At 32.7% G+C, this 27,787-nt stretch overlaps 1 protein-coding gene across 1 annotated transcript in view; it reads left to right on the plus strand.

Annotated features, from left to right (window-relative positions):
* The window catches only part of LOC126884707 (RNA binding protein fox-1 homolog 3), a 519,785-nt gene that overhangs the window by 465,579 nt on the left and 26,419 nt on the right, over positions 1–27,787 (plus strand). The gene's annotated exons all lie outside the window — the stretch shown is intronic.

The following is a 27,787-nucleotide window of genomic DNA, read 5'->3' on the forward strand; positions in this document are numbered from 1 at the left end:
GGACCTTCGTGTGGATTTTGGAAGAGGTAAGTCTCTGAGTCGATCAAATTGTGCTATTTGTTTAAATAGAATTGTTGTTATTTTATAAAAAAAACTAATCGCAATGTTTATAAACTTTAAACTACAGAAAATACCAACAAAATCGTATATTTCAAGTATTATTAGACTTTAAAATAAAGAAAATAAACCCAATTATTTTCTTCTTCTTTAGGTACCATCTCCGCTACGGAGGTTGGCAATCATCATAGCTATTTTAATTTTTGAGGCAGTAGCTCTAAATAGTTGTTTTGAGCTGCATCCAAACTATTCTCTCAGGTTCTTCAGTCATGCAATTCGTCTTCTTCCGATGCTTCTTCTGCCATCTGCCATAAACCCAATAAAATCTTATAATTGTTTTCTGGATATAATTTCTTTACTGACAAACAACTCTGAGACACAGAAATATTTTCATTTTACTGGCAGAATGTTATAGGCTATTGATTATCTATTATAGAAAGGAACTACAACGTTAACGGGGTTTTATTGTTTAATATAGTCAATGGACCTCTAGATATGAAAAAACCGCGGAGTGCTACCATCTAAAGGGGTGCGTTTTTGAGAAAGGGGTGAATTAGTCCCTAGGCACGGGGCGAATTAGGGTGAGTTCTATGCACTTTTGGTGCAAACACGTCTACAGGAAAATTGTTCCAGGTTAAATTTACTATTGAAATATTACATTTCAAAGTGAAAACTATTTTGTTTTGCAAAAATATATTCAAAAGAAAAGCAAGAAAACAACACGAAAGATAGCAATTTTGTTTTTTGCCCAATAACTTTTTACCATGAGGATATAGGTATAGGCATTGCTTTACAGAAAAAAAACTTTCATCCTTCCTCTTTAAAATCATGTTTCGTAGTAGTCTGTATAATTTATAGTTTCCAAAATATGGTTTTTCAAACTTCGATACTCACAGCGATTTTGACCCATTTTCCTTGTTGCTTCGCAAACATTGTTGTGTAACTTTTTTCTACGCAGCTTTAGGTATATGTAATGGACATTTATTAGGAAGAAAAGTAATTACCTTTAAAATGGTCTATTGTAGAAGGCTGTATGACCTTTTTTAAGCAAGATATGGTTTTTAAAAATTGTATACTTTTAATGATTTTTGATATATTTTTCGATTATTTTTAAATTTCTCATTATAACTTTTTTATTGTATATTTAGGTATATACACTATGCAATTAAAAAGAAAGCCTATTTTCTTTACTTTAAAATGGTGTATTGTAAGAAATTCTAGGACTATGTTTAAACAAGATATGCGTTCTCAAAATGTGACATATACACATGCCACAGGTCCCAGTAAGCTGGAACCATATGCGAACTTTTTTATTATTAACTTTATGAAAAAAATTATTCCTTATAAAATGCTCTGCATAATCTAAAACCTCAGATGCAATCATCAGATATAAAATTTTATCAATATTGTACGAGGTATGTTAAAAAATATGAAGTTCGCTCAAGAGTGAAGTACCTTTATATTTCACAATATCGAAAAATGTTATTAAGAAAAGTTATTTGGAATTAAAAATTATGTTATAATATGCAGCTATATTCTTTTAATTGAAAAAATAAAAACATTAAAATTTTTCTCAAATTACGGATACTTTTGGATATCCTACGGATATCTTATTTAAACATAGTCCTAGAATTTTTTGTAATACACCAGTTTGAAGTAAAGAAAATAAGCTTTGTTTATCGCACAATGTATATATTTAAATGTACAAGAAAAAAAGTCATAAGAAGAAATTTAAACAATAATATCAAAAATCATCAAAAGTATAAAACCTTGAAAAAGCATAACTTGCTTAAAAATAGTAGCACAACCTTATACAATAGACCATTTTAAAGGTAATTGACTTCTATTTCTACTAAATGTACCATTACATATACCTAGAAATGCGTAGAAAAAAGTTACAGAACAATGTTTGCGAAATAATGGGGAAAATGGCCCTAAAAATGCTGTGAGCGGCGAAATTTTAAAAATACTATTTCGGAAAATATAAATCTTAGTGACTTCTACTGAACGTTATTTTAAAGAGAAAGGACTGAAGTTATTTTTCGCTGAAGCAATACCTATATCTATATCCATGAGGAAAAAAGTTATGGGGCAAAAAACAAAATTGCTTTCTTTGGTGTTTTTGTCTTGCTTTTCTTTTGAATATATTTTTGTGAAAAAAAAATATTTTTGACTCTAAAATATGATATTTCGATAGAAAATTTAACCTGGAATAATTTTCCTGTAGACGTGTTTGTACCAAAAGTCCATAGAACTCACCCTAATTCACCCTGGGCCTAGGGACTAAGTCGCCCCTTTCTCAAAAACGCACCTATTTAAATGGTAGCACTCCGCGGGTTTTTCAAATATAGAGGTCCATTGACTATATGAGACAATAAAATCCCATTAACGTTGTAGTTCCTTTTAGCTCTCTTATTTTGAACATAATCAATAGCTTATTAATCAAGTAGCAGTACTAGAATCACTATAATTATGTAGTACTAGAAGAAATGCTTTGTTTTGGTATCCTCCTAGCAATTGAAAGTAGCATCGATAAAAAACATCGACCAAAAACAACGTGTGGACTGGAAAGAAACTAAGACCAAAAAGAGTTATGGTTTGTTCCGAAAGGACAGTTACTGTTCATATATCCCACTTCACACATATCACATATCTTGCAGATAGTTATGTACTAGACCAGGACGCGACGGTGTTCAAGTCATCGCTTGACTCCTTGCCTTGAACTTACTGATAAACGCATCAAACTGTTTATAATTTTTACTTTAAAATTTTTATAAAGAGCACCAAAACTGTTGGAACTTACTTCTACTTCTTTTTTGTCTTTTTCCCATTATGAGTTCGCCGTTTTGGTCCTCCAGAGCACTATTCTCTCAGTCACCTTCTTTGAACTCTTTATCATAGCATTTCCTATGTACGTTTTCCATCTGATAGCAGGTCTTCCTCTCTGTCTTCTTCCCGGGGGGCCCAGTCCAATATTATTTTCGGCCACCTGTATTCTGACATTCTGTGTCCATGCCAGTACCACCGCAGAGTATAATGTTGTCATTGGCAACATAGTGTTGTTCTATATCACTCCATGGAGTGCTTTCGTGACTTGTTTTCCTCGTTCTATTTCATTTCTATATCCTTCATACCAAGTACCATCTCAGCTTATCATTGAGTCTAAATATTTAAAAGTCTTACAACTCTTAATAGTCTAAAAAAGGGTTCAAGGCAGGTTTTGTTTATATTCGATTCAGAGTTGGACTACCATCTCCATATAGCAACTATTTCAGCATCCTTATGCATCATCAGTGAAGTTTATGGAGTCACAACTCTGAAGGGAATATAAACATTCTGCCTCTTTTAAGGCAAACCATCGCGATGCAATGAACCCACCTTTTGAGACGCAATCTAGCGACATCTCTCGTATTACGAGGAAAACAACGAAAAGCCCCAGATACAAAGTTTACTACTTTTTAAACAATTAGAATAATTGAAATAAAACTATAATAAACAATATTTTAAATCTAAGACTTTTCGTTAATAAACTGCTTTCTGGCTGCATCCCATATCTCCGGATTTTACAATATATAATCACGTAGAGACGACGAAAATAGGAGAAAGCAAATAGAGGACACTTAGGCCACGCATTTACCTTCTCTTCGTCTAGGAAAAGGACCGAAAGACTCAAAAACTGAGTAAAATGAAAAAGATAAAAAAGGGTTCAAGGCAGGTTTTGTTTATATTCGATTCAGAGTTGGACTACCATCTCCATATAGCAACTATTTCAGCATCCTTATGCATCATCAGTGAAGTTTATGCAGTCACAACTCTGAAGGGAATATAAACATTCTGCCTCTTTTAAGGCAAACCATCGCGATGCAATGAACCCACCTTTCGAGACGCAATCTAGCGACATCTCTCGTATTACGAGGAAAACAACGAAAAGTCCCAGATACAAAGTTTACTACTTTTTAAACAATTAGAATAATTGAAATAAAAATATAATAAACAATATTTTAAATCTAAGACTTTTCGTTAATAAACTGCTTTCTGGCTGCATTCCATATCTCCGGATTTTACAATATATAATCACGTAGAGACGACGAAAATAGGAGAAAGCAAATAGAGGACACTTAGGCCACGCATTTACCTTCTCTTCGTCTAGGAAAAGGACCGAAAGACTCAAAAACTGAGTAAAATGAAAAAGATAAAAAAGGGTTCAAGGCAGGTTTTGTTTATATTCGATTCAGAGTTGGACTACCATCTCCATATAGCAACTATTTCAGCATCCTTATGCATCATCAGTGAAGTTTATGCAGTCACAACTCTGAAGGGAATATAAACATTCTGCCTCTTTTAAGGCAAACCATCGCGATGCAATGAACCCACCTTTTGAGACGCAATCTAGCGACATCTCTCGTATTACGAGGAAAACAACGAAAAGCCCCAGATACAAAATTTACTACTTTTTAAACAATTAGAATAATTGAAATAAAAATATAATAAACAATATTTTAAATCTAAGACTTTTCGTTAATAAACTGCTTTCTGGCTGCATCCCATATCTCCGGATTTTACTTAATAGTCTCTTCTTCTAAACCTGAGTTCAAATCAGCAACCTCCCATCCAATACACAAGTATCCGGTCTTACACATATTAATCTTGAGTTCCAATAGCTCATGTGCCCTCATATCATATATTCCATGTCCCTCTATTTTGTTCAAAATGACGTGGTCATTTGCGAAAACTTATTTTGCAAGACTAAAACCTCTCTCTATATATAATAACAAATCAATGCTCTATATTTCTTACCTTATTAAGATTGTACCATCGACCAAAATGGTCGTTGACTAAAAGGTCGTTGTAACTTGTCACAAAATAACGTTTATAAATCTAAACATACGTACTTGTCCAACATTGCATCATCTTGAATCTCCAGAAGAAAATTTTTCGTAGAGAACATTCTTGGAAATGTGTCAAATTCTAAAATAGCCAGCGGCTTTAAATTAGAAGATTAATATTACCAATTATTTACGTAATACATATGTTTTCCTTCCCCTTATTCATTGTTGGTTGACCTTTATTCGATTGTTAACATGAATATTTAAATGAACCGCTTTGAGCTGACACCTGTCTGTCCGCTTAACTATGTGTGGAGTAAGATTTACGATCCGTGACTGTCAATTCAGAAAAAGCTACCCTTTTCGACTCTTTCTTTCCTTCCCACACGTGATTTTGGTAACTAACCTATTGAATCATAAATGTTAAGTTATAACATTTTATCTAATTCAAGCTTATGAGAGGCATTATAATTGAAGCGTTTATTTGAAAAACAACTATTCACACAGTACCTATTCTCATAGAATATTAGTTTCTTTATCTATCTCACACACTCAGTTGTGTAAAAATCTCAATGTCCGGAGTAAACTACATTCGGATAGTTTTAGAGAAACAACGTATGTCCATGTCCATTTTTCTTGATTTGCCAAAATTTTAATTTTTGAATAAGTGTTGTTCGTCTTGGCAACACACACATCGTCTTCTCTTACGTCGTATTCTTTATTTATATTATTCTTATGTTATTCTCTATATCTGTGTCTTAGAATTGTACTTTTAGATGAGAAAACTGGTGATGTAGATTAATATATGAAACGCTTTTCATTATATACTGAAGTAGCATTATCCTTTTTTGTTTTTCATTGAATCGTTTTCATATTTACTTATTATTATCTTTGTTGTAGTGAAATTCCTCTATCATTTGTATTTCTACAGTGATGATATCTTGTTTATGTGTAGAATGTAATATTTTCGATACCCATGCATTGGATAATATTTCAATATTTACTGCTGAAACGGTTTATAATGCTCAAAAATCGTTACATAATTTTGTCTTTACCAGAGCAAACTTAATCATTCATCCAGCAACTCTTATAAGCGCCAACGGAAAACCATCTCCCACAAGAATACATTATAATATGTATGTACTTTTAAAAACTCATAAATATACTGCAATGAGTGCTTAAAAGTATTACAGGCAATGCTTTCTTCTTCTCCTTTAAGTGCCGTCTTCCAGCCGGAGGTTTAATATCATCATCACTATCTTTACTCTATCTACCGCTGTTCTGAAGAGTTTTATGAAACTGCTTTTAAAACAATCCCTTCAATTCTTTAACCAGGACATTCTCTTTCTTCCTATACTCCTTCATCCTCTTTCCCTGTATTATCAGTCTTAACAATTGATATCGCTGTCCCCTCATTACGTGTCGCAGATATTGTAACTGTCTTATTTTTATTGTGTTTATTATTTCGTATTCTTTGCCCATTTCTCGCAATACTTACGTGTTAGTTTTCCTCTGTGTCCAAGCTATTCTAAGCATTCTCCTGTACCACCACATTTCAAAGCACTGTAGCTTATTTATGTGTTCTTGCTTCAATGTCCAGCTTTCAAGTCCATATTGCAGTATCAAAAACACGTAGGATTTCAGAGCTTTTACTCTCAGTTCTAATCTAAGGTCAATTACTTTTAATGGGAAATAAGCCACAATTTTACCAAAAAAAAAGATTTTATTAACGTTTCGAAGCCCAAATCGGGTTTGGTTGTCAAAATACAAAATACTACTAAAATAAACAAAAATGTTGTTGCTAAGTAAAAAAATTCTTCTAATAATTTATTTAATCTGACTAATTTATATTGGCAATTCAGGCGATATCATTCTAAAGTAGAAGACTTTACAATGATATCGCCAATATTTATGAGTTGCGTTTCTGGGACGACTTTACTAAAAGATAGTTCATTCGATTACATGAAATCAATCCCAACTCAAGAATATCCGTCACAAAAAAATCATAGCATGTGATCTGTCTTTAAAAAGACAACTAAATGCAACGATGACAGTAAAATTCTCGCGTTAGAGATTCCATAGTAAATCACGAGAAAAAACCAGGAAAAAACCTATCCCGACATCGTAAGTAGTTGGTCTTACATTTAATTTACTTTTCATAAAACTAATACCAAATTCTGACTTTAATATGTTTAAATTATAAATAATATTAATAATACATAGATATACAATAAGTAATGCTAAAATATAAAATTTGTACTAACTCGATATGTTATTGACTTACTAATCGTGGTATTTTCTTTCTATTGCCTTCCTCTTTCGGTATGGGTAACCACATCTTACTTACTGTATTCTACCGAGGAATTTGTAGTTAGAATTTGTAGGTAGAATGCAGTAAGATGTGGTTACCCATACTGAAAGAGGAAGTCAATAGAAAGAAAATACCACATTTAGTAAGTCAACATATCGAGTTAGTACAAATTTTATATTTTAGTATTACTTATTGTATATCTATGTATTATTAATATTATTTATAATTTAAACATATTAAAGTCAGAATTTGGTATTAGTTTTATGAAAAGTAAATTAAATGTAAGACCAACTACTTACGATGTCGGGATAGTATCACGAGGTTTTTTCCTGGTTTTCCCTCGTGATTTACTATGGAATCTCTAACGCGAGAATTTTACTATCATCGTTGCATTTAGTTGTCTTTTTAAAGACAGATCACATGCTATGATTTTTTTGTGACGGATATTCTTGAGTTTGGATTGATTTCATGTAATCGAATGAACTATCTTTTAGTAAAGTCGTCCCAGGAACGCAACTCATAAATATTGGCGATATCATTTTAAAGTCTTCTACTTTGAAATGTATAATATACGTCTGAATTGCCAATATAAATGAGTCAGATTAAATAAATTATTAGAAGAATTTTTTTACTTAGCAACAACATTTTTGTTTATTTTAGTAGTATTTTGTATTTTGACAACGAAACCCGATTTGGGCTTCGAAACGTTAATAAAATCATTTTTTTTGGTAAAATTGTGGCTTATTACCCATTAAAAGTAATTTATTATAAAAATAGCTTCAGAACAACACTAATCTAAGGTCTTTGTTTGCAGATAATTGTTTTCATTTTTACAAACGCATTTCTTGCTATTTCTATCCTGGCCCTTATTTCTGTTGTTTGATCATTATTGTCTGAAATCCATGTTCCTAGGTATTTGTATTTATCAACCCTTTATATCGGTACATTTCCCAAATGTATGTTTGTTTGTTTGTATATTTCTTTTCTTTGTTATTATCATGTATTTTGTCTTTTTTATATTCATTTTTAGTCCATATTTTGCACAGAAACATTTCTCTTTCACAGAAAATGCTTTACTCGGAGCTAATAATAACAATTATGTTGAAACATATTGTATCTAGTTTGTGCTTCAATGTTTTATACATTCGTTAAATTAGATAAATAGTGTATCTCCAAATTAACATGTCAAACACATGGCAGGAGATTAATGAAAACTATAATTGTGAAGTATTGGTAAATATAATTTTATGAAATGTACATACAGCTATTTGAAATGTGTTTCATATTAACTTCTATTAATTTATCTCCCAGTCGAAAGTTATTTCCAGATGATTATTTTGTATTAGTTTGAGTACGATTGTTTCAAACAACTAATGAGCATGATTGTTATGTCATAGATAGATTTAAAATTGTTTCAATTTCAGTGTTCAGGGATGTTGAAATTTGCTTCACTTCAAAACAGTATGAAAAGTAGTATTATCTAATGTAAAATACTTCAGACCTGTTCACGTTTATTAAAACTTATTTACTAAATTAAATAAAGAAAAATTAGAACTCTATTTTCGAATAAAATACTGACACTTATCTTATCAATTTTATTTAAGGATGTTTTCTTTAAGGTTAATCTCACGTCTATACATATTCGGTGTGTTTTCGGTCACAATTCCCATAGTTTTCGTGTCTATCTTAAATCTCTGGATCTAGCTCAATTCTATTTGAGTCTCCTTGTTTAGATCTGATCTTTCTGCTTCATAGATAGGTAGATAGATTTAAAGAGATGGTGTTTTGGCCTATTCCACTACGACCTTTTCAGATCTAGTGTGATTCTTTAGTCCTAGATTTCATTCTCTAGCCTGACCCTTTTTAAAAAGTCTAATAGCTTCGAGACTGAACCTTTCGTGTAGCTACAGGTGGATTTTCTTCTCCTAATGCAAAGAACCGAACATTTGTCAGACTGTCAGACTCACATAGAATGTGCTCTGCTGTTTCTTCTTCCAGGGGACAGAATCTTCAGAGGTCATCATCTGACAATCCCATCAAGCTTCAAGCGCCTATTCAGCTTACAGGGCCCTGTTAACAGACCTACTATGGCTTTGGCTGTTTTGCTTCTTTGCTTATTAGGTCTGCCGTAAATTATGGCGAAGGTTCTGTAATGAACTGTTTCGCCTGTCTTTGTCCGTGTGAATTCCTTCTGTGGAAGGTTCTGCTTCGTAATATGTCATAGATGGCAACACACACTGTTGTTTTTTTAGAACACTGTAAAGTTCATTCTCTGATCCATTTTCGACCAAACAACGTCTTCTTGTCAGAAAAAGGAAGAGAGTCAGAGAGAGATTAAGTACGTAATCAACAATTTAAACCCAACTCGTTGGTTTTGCGGTTATTAGCGCAAGTACTTCACAGTTCGCTAAAAAGGGATTGATAAGTCCGAAAACGTTGTTTCTGAACAACTATTGTAATCCATTTGGATTTTTAATTAAATACTCATAACAATTACAATAGAAGTTTTTTACTTCGAAGTTTTTTAATTACAATGTGTGTGGTAAATAAACAAAAAACAGAACAACTTATATAGGATAGGTATTAATTATTAGTATTAAGAGTAGCGTTTCTTGATATTCCATAGAGCAAAATGCACAATTTGATCGAACAATAAATTGACCTCTTCTACAATCCAAACGCAGACCCTGAACGTCTAGCGCCTTAATAGTTTGTCTCCCGACATCCAATCTATGTTAGTTACAGCATACTTAGACATCTATTAACAGTATTTTCAGAATTTGAAAATTTGCTTTTGTTCACTACAAGTAGTTTTAATTTTCTCAATGTTTACGGCATTTCCATGTGTGACATTGAGCACTAAACAACGCTATTGGCATGGTAGATGTATGTTTGACTTATTATTGAACCTCGTTCCTTAAATTGTTAGCTTTTGATGCATTTCATAGGTTGGTTTTGACAAATATATACAGTATATAGGCAACATGAACCGCAACGACAGACTACATAGAGACCATGACTACCAGAAAGGATAAGACAATTGAGACAAGATTTTTGGTTGTATAATGTTCCCAGGACCAATGGACGATCGATTTCGCATATCACAATTGGCTATACATCTGCAGGTCTTCGATAAGGCAACTAAACGATGCCATTACCTTACTGGAGACCTGAAGATGCATAGCAAATTATAGTATGCAAAACCGGCCGTCCTAGGTAATATTAAACTGATTGTGAGTAAGTCTACCTTTATTTCTCTTAACACAAACTGAAATGGACTTGCAAGTGCAAGCCATTCAATATTTTTATAATTATTTTTGTATTATATTCCTTATAAACCTTAGAAATATGGAACTATTTCAAGATTTTTTGTTTTCTGGCAATATTAATATTGTGGCATCAAACATGCTTATAAATAATGGACAATCACAGCAAGAAGCGTCCAAAAGTTTATATTACTAAAAGGAAAGAAAAAAGTAAGTTCTCGTTTATAAACATCCTTTACACCTGTTTTTTTTTATATTAATGACATCTATTTTAACTAAACATAGAATGGAGCTGTATGTTCAACCAAAAAACGTAGATTGTTTCATCTCTTGTTGGTAGTAAGCTGATCCTATGGGTCTGCCGATTTGCTAGTTCCGTGTTTGTCTGTTTGCCGAAATGTTCGAACTGAAAAATAACTGCGATTCAGCTTATGTAAAAGAGTTGGCAATTCTCGACTTAATTTGATCTCATCACCACCAAGTGGTTCAGAAGGGTTGCGGAAAACTTGACATGGATTCTGATGGTTTAAATACATGTTGGATACTACAAAAGGAAACAAAAAAGAAGGCTAATTGACATTTATATAGAATATTTTTTAGGAATGTTTCTTAGATATTTATTTGATAGGTACATAAATCACAAAAATGAATAGAGCAAAATTTTTTAAAACTATTAGTACTTTTTTTAATAAAAATATTCCCCTTTCCTTTTAAGGATGCTTTTTCTTTCCTCGTAAGTATACCAATTGTACTATATTTAAAATATTTGCAGATTCATTTTTGATTTGGAACTCCTAATCATGACTACATCGTTTCTTTTAAAATATTGTTATAAGGAGAATAAAATACCTTATAAAAGAGAAACAGAGTTGTCTTTCGCGAAAAGTGTCTAGTAGACCGTCTTCGGATACCAGGGTTAAGAGCAGTAAAGAAATTTTTTTGCAAATAACTTTACTGCGCATGATCAAGACGTCAAGTTTGACAATGTCCTTACGATAACCATAACTATATAAACAACAGCTCAACAGGCGATCAAGGCCTTAAATAGTTTTCTTTCTTCTTAAAGTACTCTGGTTGGCTACTACAATTGCAAAAATTCATTGTCAGGTGTTTCGTAGCTACAATAGTCTTCCTGGTCCTCTTTTTACATTGATCTTTCCTTTCATTATTACTTGAGAAACAGGGCTTCTCTAGTTCCCAGGGCGGCTATGATTCCAAACTAGTCGTCTCCTATGATTGTTTCGCACTTTTTATAGATTCGGTTAAGTAAGACTTTTAATAGGACTTTTACTGCATGACTCATAAGGCTCATCAGACAGAACTCGTTGCAGTGTTGTGGGTTTGGTTTTTTTGGTAGTGGGATGAATATTGATTCTAGCCATATATTCCTGTATCCTAAATAAATGTGACTGAATACAGGGACAAATATTTTGATGTTTTTTTCGCTGATTAATTTTAACTTTTGTGGGTATACTATATCTGGACTTGGGCTCTTATTTGTTTTGAGTTTATTAATGGCATTTATAATTTTTGGTGCTTCGTTGTTGTTGTCCAATCTTCTTGATCAGTGTGGCATCCATGGTATGTAAGGTTGTTCTCTTGTTGGTCGATGTGAACTATTTTACCTTTTTCGACGTATTTTGTTTCCGGACATTTATCTTCTGCATTAGTTTTTTTAATTAATATATTTAGTTTTTTGTATTCTCTTTTATCTAAGAATTTTTTTTGTAATGTGTAAAATAATTTTTTAATTATTTTATAGCGTTTTGACATCTTTATTGCATAAATATAATATCTCTACCTTCTACAAATTATAAAATCTATTCGATTTATTTTTCAATTCCTCCAGGCTTGTGACGACTTCAATTACCGTCAAAATGTGAAAATGGCTTCAAGTTCCATTATTTATACCTGATAAAAAATTCAGTGTTCTGTAACTAGGCTAATTTTTCAATCAAAACCGATTTGAGGTCTTTCGGATTACATAAGTAATCGAATTTTACAGAACGTTAGGTAAAGCGATCAAAATATGTCTCTTGGATGAAACCTCCGGGGTTCAGGAAATTGAACTTTTCTCCGTCACCTTCAAAAATTTCTTATGTTCTTTATTTTTTCTCTCTTACTTATGATATTTTTCATCGGATCAGATATTTTTATGGAATAAATCTTCAGTTCATCATCAATAGTTCTTCATGATCAGATATTTTTATGGACTATACCGAACAGTTTTATATACAGTGCATTCGTAAAGTGTGGAAACGGTCTATTATCTCATGACTTAATTATTTTCGGAGTTAAAGCTCTGACAGGTCGATTTTTTGACGTATATCCCATAATAGTGACGTCATCGATTTGGGCGTGATGACGTCATCGATAATTTTTTTAGATGGGAATGGTCGTGTGGTAGCTCATTTGAAAGGTGATTCAATTATCTATTCAGTAATATAAACATTAACATCATTATTTATACCGGGTGGAAAAAAAAATTTTTTGAATTAAATTAATTGCCGCAAAAAAACAATACTTGTAATTTATTTAACTCAAAATACATTTTACTGCTGTCAGAAAAGAGAAAAAAAAATGTTTATTTGACAAATAAACATTGCTTTTCGCTTAAATTAAATGTTCAAACCGTCAAGAGGCAGGTTTGTGGCTGTTTGACATTTAATTTAAGAGAAAAACAATGTTTATTTATGAAATAAACATTTTTTCCATTATATGTGGCATCAGTAAAATGTATTTTGAGTTAAATAAATTACATACATTCTTTTTGCGTCAATTATTTTAATTCAAATATTATTTTTTGGCCACCCTGTATAAATAATGATGTTAATCTAACAATAAAACACTGAAAACGTTTGTTTTCTATACTTCCACAAACTTTATTATATCTAAGTGACTACAGCTGTTTCGGCGGAGTGCCTTTCTCAAGTGATATAGTTTACAATGTGTTTGCCAATGTGTCCGCCGAAACAGCTGTAGTCACTTAGATATAATAAAGTTTGTGGAAGTATAGAAAACAAACGTTTTCAGTGTTTTATTGTTAGATAAAATGAACTTCCATCAAGTAACGGTCGAATCCATCAATTATTTAATGATGTTAATGTTTATATTGCTAAATAGAGAATTTAATCACCTTTCAAATGAGCTACCACTCGACCCCTATTCCCATTTAAAAAAATCATCGATGAGGTCATTACGCCCAAATCGATGACGTCACTATTATGTACTACACGTCAAAAATCATCATTTAAAAATAAAAATCGCCCTGTCAGAACTTTAACTCTGAAAATAATTGAGTTATGAGATAATAGACCGTTTCCACACTTTACGAATGCATTGCATATATTTTCACATGTATGTCTTTTGAAATAATTCCATTCATTGTTGTCCTATGTAGATGTCTAATACTTAATTTTCTCTTTACTATACTACTTAATAAACTGTTACTATTTGCTCCCTTTATTTTTTTTTTATTTTTGACTCTCTATTATAGGTCATGAAATCCTTGTTTGGCGTCCTTCTTTAACAAACAATATCTGTTTTTTTCTCGTCTGTGGATATCCTCATTGGTAACTCTTTCTTGACGTGATTTTCTAGCTGACCTCTTCCAGAAGTCCATTTTCGTGGCTAGAAGTGTCCCGCTCAAAGGCCCCGCTCCAATGCTCCAGACCATGCTTGTCAATACTGAACAATGCGTGAGGCGCTATATTCCCGCTATTTATAGTGAATTATCATCGAACTGTATTGTTTGCTCGGGCCTCGAGTCCCCGCTCCTATGTACGCCCAGTTCGGCGACTCAGTGCTGGAGGGTGTGACTCAGTGGCTTGCTCGTTTTTGGATTTTATTAGTACTTTTTTATGGCTTTTGGGTTTTTTAAGATTTTTTTGGGGTGATCTGTAACATAAAAATATCATTATTAAATTTTCTACAATGCCAGGTTGTCTTCTTTTGATAGAGCTACGATTATATAGACTTTATTATCTGTTTGCTAATATTTACTGTTTAGGTCCTGTATGCTTCCATCGATGGTATACCTAAATATCTCTCGCAATATCTAGCTTGGGTAATTGTCAAGCTCTGCGAATTTTACATTGGCTTTTTCTTCCATCATGTCTAGTACTCGTATTTGTTTTAACTCTCTGAACAGGAATCGTTCAGTGAAATACCTGAGCATATTTGCAGCTTCTCTAAGGCAGTTGTGGTGTTCTACTTGTTTCCTCTTCTTGTTATTTTTACTTATGTGACCCCAGCCGAGAGATGCATGTATAATTATATCTAGTATGATAAATCAGTCTCAGTTTTGTTTCTTCTTCCTGTGAGTCCTTTTATTGCAGCTCTGGCCATTGGTTTTTGGACTGTCGCGTCAACATTTATGGTAAATGGACCTTAATCCATTGCGACTCCTAGGTATTTCGCTTTATTTTTCAATTCGATGGGTCTGTTTTGCAATGTGAGATGATCTTTTTGGTTGTATCTTCTCTTTTTGAACTGTAAGTTGACTACTGCTATATTCAGATATCTGTGTTTTGCCGCAATCACTGTAACCTCTGCATAAAGGGTTAGTAATGTCCCTGGTGTTCTTGGCACATCTGCAGTATAGGTTGTGTACAGAAGGGGACTTCTGGTATGCGAAGTATTTCATTTTGTACGTCGCGTTAGTCCGTTATGTTACACTCTGTCGAAGGCTTTGTTTGCGTCCAGAACAGCTGCTCCTGTGTATACTGTATGTCGTTGAATCTAGCCTTTATGTACTGAGTACTTGTAGTTCGCTGGAGTGTTCTGCTCTAAATCCAAATTGATCTTCAGGGATTAGTCCTAGCCTATCTGTTTCTGATTGGAATTTGCTTAATATGACTCTAGAATCTTGCTGACTGCTGGAAGTAAGTTAATCGGCCTGTAATTCTGCAGAAACCTGGTGTTGTCTTTTCCTGTCTTCGGGATCATGATGACATGGACTTCCTTCCACTGGTTTAGGAAGACCCTGTATCTTCGTAAACCGATATGTATGTTAAGGTTTATGTTGGTAAAATCATATCTCCATTAAATCTTTTTTAAACTTCTTGACCAAAAGTTTTTGTAAACAAAAATATATTTCAGAAATTTTTACATTAAAATTTTTGCTAAAAAGAATTTATATTCTCGATTATTTCATTCATAGGAGATTCTGACCAATAGAAAGCTACAGAAATCTGAATTAAATCGATAATTTTTGATAATTGCCCGTCGTTAAGTATATTACGTCAGATGCCCTTCGTTGCTACGAAAAAATACATTCAGTGACATTAATGACAATTAATGTTTTAAAAATCATAAAAGTGATGACTTCCAATCGTCAAATATTTATAAAAACTTTGTGTTTAATTGTACTAATTTGTACTTACATAGATAAATTACAATAAAATTTTGGTTTTGAACAGTTTTATTCATGAAATAATCGCAACAAATTGCACTCGAACTCTAAAATTAATATAGAAATTTTGCCCTCGTGACACTTTGACATAATTTCACTCGCCTTTGGCTCGTGAAATTAAAACTGTCAAAGTGTCACTCGGGAAAAATTCAATAATTTTAGAGCTCTTGTGCAATTACTACTGATAATTTCATAGAGATACAATAAAGGAGCATTTTATTTAAAAATAGCTGTTCATTACAAAGCAAATATGGTAACCTCGTATAACACAGTTTTCAATTCATATTTCAAGATTAAATAGTCCAGTTATTGTCCAATATGTATCTGGACAGTCAGAATCCCTTTCACGAAACCTAAAAGAAAATCCTTCTGCAACTACAGTGAAAAAAAAAACAAGAAAATATAGATCATTACAATAGTAAGCAAAATATCACAAAACAAAAACAAAAAAAACTAAATAGTAATCCTCTATTATCTCCAATTTGTATACGTTGTCCCTCTAGAGTTAATCGGGGCCAAATCACTAAAATTTGGCAAAGACGACACGGTAGATCCGAACCGAAATCCCCTCCCGTTCCCCGCTACTCGGCCAGCCGAGGAGGTAAGTGGGTAAGGCCAGAGGGGTGACGTCACAGTCATTGGGGAATCACCGATAGACTGGGGCGCCACCCTAAGTCACCTATACCGACGAAAAGTTAGGTTAAGTGACTTTATCTTAAGTTTAAGTTGTTTCTAGTATTTCTAAATGACAGTTTGCAGCTTTGCCAGTGGTGTACAAGTATCTTATGAGATTGTTAACGGTTTTGTAGGGGACTTGTGGACTTCAGTGATGCTCAGATTGTGATTTGGAAGTTTTTGGACTGAGTTTCGTCAATCTCGATTGAAAAAGCTTAATCTAAAATTTTTTTATTGATGATAAAGAAGAAATAGTAAAATTACTCAAAGTTGCGTAAAATAGTTTATTCTTTTAGAATTGATAATGTAAATTAATTTAATATAATTGAATTATTTTGTTCAAGCATTTACGAGATATGATTTATTTTGAGTAATTTTCTACCATGATCATTTTCATTTTAAAAAATATATTATTTGTTATTATTATACTGTAATTATTGAATATGTTGTTCCCTATTATTTAAGTTTGTATATTGAACAGTTCTGTCGTTTCCTTTTACTTATTATTAAATATTTTTTAGATTAAATTACCAAAACTATCTAAACTACTTTCTTTCTTTATTGTATAACTGCAGTATTTAAACAAAATAAAAAACATTTTTATTTTTGTGATAGTGATAAACCTAATTATGTTAAAATAATCCAGCGATGAAGGAATTGGCCATATAGGAATCCGGCTCGAAGGACCATAAACCAAAACTGGATATTGTTGGGATTTTGGATGTAGGTTGCTGGTTCTGTTCGTCTCTTGTGGGGATGAAATTACACACTGCACTTTTCTTTACTGGTTTTTTAACTGTACACTTGATTAAAATTACTTTGCTCTTGCATACTACAGAACGTGTAAGAGAGAGCATCTCCACATGAGATAACCACTCCCTCAAATAGAGTGTTGAGAATGTTCAGTGTATGAGATCAGTTATGTGGCACTTTTAGGTGATGAACTGGTTAAGTCTTTCTCAAAGAAATGTGAGCCGCCAGTCCATAATTCAAACTAGTGACTTTTTGGGGATGCATTGGACGTTCTTAACTGTCAAAGCTCGGAAATTTCCATTGGAAGACTGTGTATGTTACGCTTCCCTATTAAATTATTTTATTCGAAACCTAAAAAAATTTCCTGCACAAATCTATTAGTTGGCTATTGAGAGTTTTTTAAGCTTTGCTTAGTTTCTCCAATTATAGCAACCCTAGGATCTTATGTTGCTCTATATTTTCTCCTTCGTAAGGATTCTTCATCTTCATCTTTATTAGAGATTCTACTTGTTCAATGGCGGATTGATACCTCTACAAAAAGTTGTCACTCCATCTTTTGCACGGTTTTACGATACTTCTCCTGCTAATTGGTGATTTATCCCTTGCTGTTTCTACACCGGTCTATCCCATTCTGCTTATATGTGTTTATTCCATTATTTTTTTCTATTTAGTGTCCCTTCGTTTATAAACTCTATACTAAATTTTCTTCTGCTGTCTTTATACCTCTGTCTGCCGTTTACAGTAGTCTTTGTGTTGTGGCTGTGTCGGATTTTGTTTCTGATACATATGTCGATATTGATCTTACATTGGCTTTATAAATTCTCTACTTAGTTTTCTGAGATAAGATTGTGATAATAAATTCTTTATTAAATACTCTGAAAAGTATCTTCACCTTGGGTTATCGTTATCAATATCGCGTCGTCTGCGTAATAGAGTATTTTTATTTCTTTGTTTCCCATCCCATGTCCTCTTCTTTTGTTGACACTTTTGATGATTTTATCCATGTTATATCCACTGTCTTATTCTGCCGCCTGTATCTACAGGTTCTGTAAGTTATCCATCTATTATTATTTCTAGTTTTTTGGTTAGATACTTTCAATAGTTTTTATGATATTTAAGAGAACTTCTCTATTATACAGAAGATGGATTACATCCTTGAGTCTAACTCTGTCAAATGCTTCTTTTTTTGTTCAAGTCAATCAGACACAGAAATGCTAGTCTATTATACTCTAGCGATTTCTCAGTAATAGTTAAACTACGACTTTACAAGGACCATTAAAGGTAACAAGGTAACAAATGATTTGAATTTTATTTAAAATAGTAAGGAACCTAACAAAAAAAATCGATTTTTTTACAAAAATGAAAGTGATCATATAACGTTTTAAAAATCTGTAGTTGTTTTACATTTCTGTTTCATTGATATAAAAAAATCTTTAGGATCTGCAAAATATGTTATATTTAATATTTTCTGTATGTAACCAATCACAAGAGTATTCTAATTATTTTTTATGCTTATTATTATAATGCCCTTTTTGGGTAGTCTATCAAGTGTTCCTTAAATTTGTGCGTAAACGTTTTCCAGCGCAGTAAACTGTGTAAGAACCTTCTAAAATAATACAGTCTCTAGCACACAATACTACATCATACATTAAAAACTCACAACACTTCTTGCAATACAAACAACAATTCTTGCAACAACTAGCAGAAATAGATTACAATTACAACAATATGCTAGTGGGTTTCGATATTACCAGCCTTTTTACCAATGTGCCATTGGGAAAACTTTAAAAATAATAAGAGTTAAAGTAGAGAGGGACGACGACACATTGAGAATAAAAACCAAAATAAGTGTATCAGCTAACATAGAGCTCAGAACACTTTCCACTTATCCTTATCTCCGTTATTAGCCGATATATTCATGCAGAACTTCGAAAAAAAATATTGTATACAAACCCACATTATGGTGGAGGTATGTAGATGATGCTTTCTCATTATGTTTGAACATTAAGCTTGAGATCTTCAATCGATTCCCATAAGAACTATAACATCTCCAAAATAAACTAAGTAAAGATATACAAGAATAAAAATAAGCCAGTGTCGATGCTTTAGGAAAATAGAAAGTGTATTAACCAAAGTTTAGATGACAAAAGGCGTAACAAATAATGTAAGAGCGATGGGTGCTCCTAACTAGAGGACTGAAACGCAAAACCAAAAAGAAAAACATTCAGAATTCCAAGGCCTCTTGCCTCGGTCTGCTATATAGGAACAATAGAAATAGTCCAGGGCCCATCTGTTTTGAGATGGACGTTGAGAGGTGACTCAAATTTTTTTACAGAAATTGCTTGAAAATAACTCAAATAATAATATTTGAGTTATCCTCCCTCTCAAAAAGGTCCGGAACATTGTTTAAATAATTAAAATGTCAAAAAATGAAGGAAAAATTCGATTTTTTTCTTCGTTTTTTGATTATAACTTTAAAAGTATTCATTTCCCAGCAAAGATGTACTGACATAAAAGTTGCGTAATTAAATTTGCTATAATATAGAATTAGCTAAAAGTTGAAAAAATAGTCACCCTTGTTGCAAAATAGCATTAATTGCGAAAAAAAGCATACAAAAACAAGTATTCGAGTTTTACGTTTTTCAACCATTTATGCTAAACTTATGACCTTCATATTTCACCCAGAAAAACTTTATGATACAGTAAAATAATGCTGTAAATTTCGTTAAGATCGGTTCAATAGATTTTGCAAAATAAATATTGCAATCCAGCTTTCGCAAAAACAATTCATTTTTTCAAAATGTTACAGGACTGAAAATAAAGCAGATAGCAAGTTGAAACTTTTTTTGCGTATAGAAGTATACTGTACCTTTCATTTGCAATTTGCAAAATTAAAATCAATTAACTACCACGGCGTCAGGAATTTTTTTAAATAAACATTAATTATTGGTGCTACGCTCAGGACAGCGGTGTTCGATTCACATGAAGTTGATTTCCACCAAAATTTCTTTCAATCTTCATCTAATATATTATTTTCTTACTCTATATTTTGTTGTATTTTAATATTTTAACTCCACAAAAATCAAACTACAGTAGAACCTCGCAAATCCGAACTAATTGGGGGGACAGCCTGTTCGGATTCCGAAAAGTTCGGATTATCCGAAAGTTAGCCTAAGAAGCTAAGGAAGATGATTTTTAAAAGATAATATGGTCTGCCACCGATCCCTTTATGAAACTTTATCCGCGCGTTTATGCCTCCAATATTCTAAAGCTGAAAAATATTTAGATCACTGAAATATTAAATCACTAACACCAGTAGTTTTGTTTCGTCACGGACATGGGAATTCGGCCATGTAAATGATTCATTTAATTTGTAATCTGGATATTGATTACACTATGTTTCTCATGTTTCTTATCTTTTTCAATGTTTTCGTTCATAGTATACCATGGGAAATGCGTATTATGCACATTCCTTTATTGATTGTGTTTAAGTTTTTATAAGTATGTACTATGTGTATTTATTTTTAATAAATTTCAAATGTCCAAATTCCTATTAATTTTACATTGTTAAATTTTCTGGTTCTCTGTACATATAATAAACATGTTTATAAATTTTTATTTTGAATTTTTAGAATTTTTTTCACTTTCCGTTGGTTCGGATTTGCCGAAAGTTCGGATTTGCGGGGTTCGGATTTGCGGGGTTCTACTGTAATTTTATTATTGTTTGTGAAATATTGTTTAAACAATTGCATATGTTTAAAAATAATAAACTTTTATTCTCAAGTTAAAATATATGAACAAAGAAAGTTTTTGCTAAAAAAAGTGTTATTTCAAAGGATAGAGTATGTGTTTTTATTGTGCAATAAACAAATTTATTTATTTATACCGAAATGTAATAAAAATTAAAATGTACCAATAATTATCAAAGGTCATTGGAATGCCCAATCAGAGCAAACTATCCGCTGTCCTGCGCGCAACACCAATAATTAATGTTTATTTAAAAAAATTCCTGACGCCGTGGTGGTTAATTGATTTTAGTTTTGCAAATTGCAAATGAAAGGTGCAGTACACTTATATAAGCAAAAAAAATTCAACTTGCTATCTGTTTTATTGTCAGTCCTGTAACAGTTTGAAAAAATGAGTTTTTTTTGCGATAGCTGGATTGCAAAATTTATTTTGCAAAATCTATTGAACAGATCTTAATAAAATTTACAGTATTGTTTAATTGTATCATATAGTTTTTCTGGGTGAAATTGGAAGGTCCTAAGTTTAGCATAAATGGTTGAAAAACGTAAAATGCGAATACGTGTTTATGTATAGTTTTTTCCAAATTATTGCTATTTTGCAACAAGGGTGACTATTTTTTCAACTTTTAACTACTTCTATATTGTAGAAAATTTAATTACGCAACTTTTATGTTAGTACATCTTTTCTGGAAAATGAATACTTTTAAAGTTATAATCAAAAAACGAAGAAAAAAATCGAATTTTTCCTTCATTTTTTGACATTTTAATTATTTAAACAATGTTCCGGACCTTTTTGAGAGGGAGGATAACTCAAATATTATTTGAGTTATGTTCAAGCAATTTCTGGAAAAAAATTTGAGTCACCTCTCAACGTCCAAATGTACTAATATTTTTACAGATACGCCCTGGTCTAAAATTGAGATAAAAAATTCTCTTTATATCAGGAAACCATACTTTTGACAACAGTACCTTATTGATGACTAAATTCAAAATTAATTAATAAAAGACTGGCATGATTTTAGAATATGTGTCAAAATGTTAACCAGTTATAAGTAAGAGATTTTATCACCCGACAAACATAGCTAAAATTTAATGTTACAGTAGCTACAATAAAATCTTTATTTTTATTTGAATTGTAAATTATATTTTGTCATCTTTTCTACTAAATATAATATAAGTATCTTGTATATTTATAAACACATGGTTAGGCAAACATTAGATATAATCAAAAACTCATAAAACTTTTTACATAATACAATAATATATTTTGTGGTCATTAGCCAATAATTGTATTTACAACTTTGTAAAACAGCTACAGTTAGTGCAATGTATCACAAGAAAAACAAAGTAACGCTAAACTATTCACGTGTTTTATTAAATCCAGTCAGCGTGAGAAAACTTGGCAGCCCAAAGTTTCCTGTGATACATTCAAACTTTTTTGAGAAATCGATAGTGTCAAGCTACAGTAACAATCCTATTATTATAAAAATATAAATAAATACAATCTTTAAGAATGTACCAGAAATTCCCGCGAGATTATTGGCTTTTGTGTAGCCCATAAATTTTCTTTTTGGCTAGTGTTCAACCTATTAATAAAATCGCCTCACAACTTGCTTATATTGGAAGGATTAATATCGAAAGGAAATCATGGAATGTTGCTGTTCCTTGCAGATACTTCGAACGTGAATCTTGTAAACCAAATTCATATTAATATTAGTGATGGAATGGATCGCCCGATACTTGTTGAAATTTGGTCCTATAAATAAAAAAACCTGGAGTAAAATTGTTGTATTTACGTTAATTAGGGCGACGTTTTTTGGTAAGGTCCAAGTGGAGACACTTGGTGTCCTATGTACCATGTTTAATGATCTACTAATTCTATTTGATTTCTTTATTTACTCTATTTCTTTTTCAGAATAATTTCACAATAATTGTAAGTGGAACTGAAATAATTACTACAGTGGCCAGAGAAGAAAATGTAACTGAACCCCTAAAAATCATAGGAACAAGTTTGCCACCCCTTACCCCTCGGGCTTTTCCCTAAAACCCCCGTCGTAGTGGGAGATACACGGAAAACAACGATTTACCAAGAATCTGTATGCCATTGAAGATAATGTTTCAAGCAAGAAATGTACATGAGATAATTTGAAAAAAAAATGTTCATTGGTACTTTTTGTGTAGTACGAACTGATCTCTCAGTGATTTTATATACCAGTTACGCCAGTTAGGCGCGGGTAACAATTTTTTAAATAAAATTCGTATCAGCTCTACGGTAAAAATTCGATATCTTTTGATCGGAGTGTCCCATTGACAAAAATCAAAATGCTGCTGAAGAGTTTAAATTCTGCTGCAAATTTTGCGTGCTTGAACGGCTCCCTTCAAGTCTGTTTCTATAAATAATTCAATAAAATTGTGTTTTGACTAGGAAAGTTTTGGGGTAGTTCTGATTTCCTTCATTAGGTATATATGTATTTTGGGCTGCTGAATCAGAATATGAGGTTTGCGGACAAAATTTCGTGACGGAACATTGAAAAAATCGTAAAATTTCTGATTTTTCTCGGTTTTTTACTTAAATCTCGAAAACTATTAACTTTCAGTAAATGGTCTGTTAACCGAAATTAAAGTACTTAAAATTCTCTACAAATATCAGTATTTACTTTTTTTTTCAGACGAATCGTTTGGTCTAAAATGCAAATTGAAAATTGTCAATTTTTAACGGTCTCGGCAAAACCCACTTTTTACATTCCAAAACTTTATTTTTTATTAGAATGCTGTCATTTGATAAATTTCTCCTAGTTTTCTGCACAAATAATAAATGTTAGTTTATAATGTATGTCTCTTGTGACAGCTTCCATGAATCCATTTCATCCTAAGAGGCCGGGAATGTCTCTGCTTTTCCTTTAGAACCACAGAAGATCAGGCACAGATGGGGTCACAGTTTCGCTTGGTGTGAACATTTCCTTCGGATCTAATATCTTGATTTCTGATAAACCTTGAGGTTTTGTCCTTTTAAAATGAATTAGTTGAACAGCTCCCTGACTTCCATATACCTCAGGCGCGGGTTTCATTTTTAACCGAGGAATGGATTGGTTAGGAACTAGTGCATGTTTTGGTGCAATACAAGAAATGCCACCTATGACGTGAAAAGTGTGGTATCCGTCGATTGTATGTACGTTAAAATCAGCGTTATCGTACACCTGCTGTGAAAAGCACAGCAGGTCAATTTTCTGCGGATCGCCTGCGAATGCTGACACTTCCAGGCGAACAGCTTCTGTATAGGATGAATAAAACCCCAAAGAGGAAACTATATTAACCTATTTTCTTGAGCCGTACTTTTTGTAGAGAAAACGGCCAACCCTGCAAGGAATGGTGAGACGAATTATCTGGGCCTTACTGCCGCTACAAGACTTTGAGCAAGCGCGTTGCTTGTCTGGAAATGTCAGCAATGGCAGGCGATCCGCAGAAAATTAGCCAGCCGTGCTTTACACAACACGTGTACGATAACACTGCCACCATTCACGTCATGGTGGCATTTCTTGTATTGCACCAAAACATGCACTAGCTCCTAACCAATCCATTCCTCGGTTAAAAATGAAACCCGCGCCTGAGGTTTATGGAAGTCAGGGAGCTGTTCAACTAATACATTTTGAAAGGACAAAACCTCAAGGTTTATCAGAAATCAAAATAACAGATCCGAAGGGAATGTTCACACCAATTGAAACTGTGACTCCATCTGTGCCTGGTCTTCTGTGGCTCTAAGGGAAAAGCAGAGACATTCTCGGTATTTTATGATGGAATGGATTCATGGAAGCTGTGACAAGAGATACCATATTCATATTATGAACTAACATTTATTATTTGTACAGAAAACTAGGAGAAATTTATCAAATGACAGCATTCTAAGAAAAAATAAAATTTTGGAAAAAAATGTAAAAAGTGGGTTTTGCCGAGACCGTTAAAAATTGGCAATTTTCAACTTTCACTTTAGACCGAACGGTTCGTCTAAAAAAAAAGTAAATAGTGATATTTGTAGATAATTTAAGGTACTTTAATTTCTGTTAACAGACCATTTACTAAAAGTTAATAGTTTTCGAGATTTGAGCAAAAAAGCAGAAATTTTTCGCTTTTTCGCGATTTTTTTAATGTTCTGTCAAGAAATTTTGTCCGCAAACCTCATATTCGGATTTAGCAGACCAAAATACATATATAATGAAAGAAATCAGAACTACCCCAAAACTTTCCCACTAGGGAGCTTGTAGAGTACAAATTGACTGAATTAAAAGCTGTTAAATAAATAAATGTTGCCCGATTTTTACAATTTCTTACGATTCCTAGATATCAATGAAATTTTTCACTTCAATTGACTGATGTCTATGAAATTTCCATTGTTAGAGCCCAATCTTCAAAATCTATAGCATGAAATTTCGATTTTGAGTTTGGGCAGCAAATCTGAGACATTTGAAAGATGCTTAAAAAACGCTAAATTTAAAGTTTCACATTACAAGTGATCTCACGTCACGGGAAATGCTTTCATGAAGAAGTCATTTGGTGGAGATTGTAGCAGAAGTGGTGGAATATCGAAAAACGTACTTGTATAATCGAAAAGAAGCAGTTTTAGGTCATTTGTAATATTGTGGAAGTTTCGATTAAACGTTTTTTAGGCATATTTCAAATTCCTCGTATTTGTCACCTAAACTCAAAATCACAATTAAAATGTTATAGGTGTAAAAATAGAAATTCCATGGTGACCGGTCACTGGAAGTAATAAATTTTATTGATCTCATGAGAAACGTAAAAAATTGCAAAAATCGCGTAACGGTTATTGATTTAACAGCTTTAGAAATTGACTTCATTTGCGGCAAAGTGCAAAAATTGCATACGAAAGCTGCATTTTTCACATTTAAAACGCATTTTGACTTTTGTCGACAGCAAACTGATCAAAAGATATCGAATTTTTACCGTTGAGTTGATACAAATTTTATTTAAGCACTTGATTTCGCGCGCATAATTATTGACATTCAAAATCATCAGTCGCTTCAAACGTTATTTCTGAGAAACGGTTCATTCTACATAAAAAATCTTCGTAAATTTTTTGGTTCAAAATTCAAAGCTCAGCTACATTTTTTGGTTGAAACATTTTTTTCTACGGAGTACGGATTCTTGGTAAATCGACGTTTTCTCTTTTTTCTCCCCTAAGTTTAGAGGGAAGCCTGGAGGTAGGAGGGGCAATTTTTTTTCACCTTGTTCGGCTGATTTTTAAGGATCAAATGTCTGAAGACTGGACCAATCAAGATGTGAAAATATACCAAAACAAAAAATTGGTAGTTATTACAACGATATTTAGTCATACAAATGAGAAATGGTGACAAAGAATCTCACATTTATCCTTTTAACACATTGCAGAAAAAAAATTGTATGACGTGCACTGTTAGAAGAAGCGATAGCCAAGAAAAAACAACCAATTACAATTTAAAATGGGTATATATAAAAAATATATAACATTAGAAGTTTGTTGGTATTTTCCAAAGAAATATTTCAATTCAGACAAAGTATATAGATAAATAATGTCAGATGTTGCAAATTTAGAAGGAAAAATTGATACAATGCTCCATTGTTGTACGATTTTTGCTGAGAATTCCTCCTGATAAAAATTTGGAAAATACATGCGAAATATGTCAAAAAAATAAGTCGGTACCATGTTTATTCGCCAACTACAATTCTTCAAAAGTGGAGATAGTTTAAAAATGTGAGGAGGTACTCCGTAGTTTAGATTAAAATAAGATGATGGATCCTGGTCTATTTGCTCCCATTTAACCATATGCATTTGTTTTTACTCCCGTTCTAATCTCAAAGTCTTCCAATGTTTTAAAGTTTGGGGTCTGGCCGGTCCATCGAGCCTGGAAAAGGGGGGAATTTCTGGGACCACTCAGCGTGCACTGTTCGAGGAATTTTTCCAAGATTTCAGTCGTTTCGGAGGTGTTCGAGCTTTATGGAGGGCGTGTCGTTCATCTGCGATTTGTTTAATCTTCTCTACATGTCATATTCTGGTGCTCTTCTGCCAGTTGTGGAATCGGCAAAACCTCCTGCATTGTAGAGATTTGTAAGTGGTGTTGGTTTCATATACACGGACACTATCCTGCAGGTTTCCTTGAAGGCCACATTTACTTCTTTGGTGTGAGAAGATCTACTCCAGATTGGGCACGCGGATTCAGCAAATATTGAAAGCATACTGTCTGCGCCGTTGTTTATAGAACACCAGGAAATTCACCCCATTTGCTGACTAAGTAGATTCTTTCTGGTGGTTACTTTCTGTCTCTTTTGATGCGATGGTGTTTATAGCTTAAGGACCGGTCCAAAACCACTTTAGGTTGGTCATTTGTATACATATTGAAGGGCATTGGTACTAATCACTGCGACCTAAAAACCCATATGAACCCGAAACTCAAAAATAATAAATTATGGACAGAAATACAACAGATGATTAAGGACAAAAGCTACATGGATGGAAATTTCACTAGAATATAAGTAACTTAGTAAGGCAATAAGAAAAAGAATAAGACAAGACATCAGAGACAACAATACCGAACAAATAGAAAGTATTATGGAGAAAAACAATAGCATGAAAATATTAAAAACTCGAAACAGCAAAGGCCGACAACAAATACACCGGATAAAAGAAAAAATGGAATTATTATAAACGAAAAAAACCAAATAAATATTGTTGAAGATTATTATAGAGA

The sequence above is a fragment of the Diabrotica virgifera genome, chromosome 5 (genome assembly GCF_917563875.1).
Source record: "Diabrotica virgifera virgifera chromosome 5, PGI_DIABVI_V3a".
NCBI classification, from domain to species: Eukaryota; Metazoa; Arthropoda; class Insecta; order Coleoptera; family Chrysomelidae; genus Diabrotica; species Diabrotica virgifera.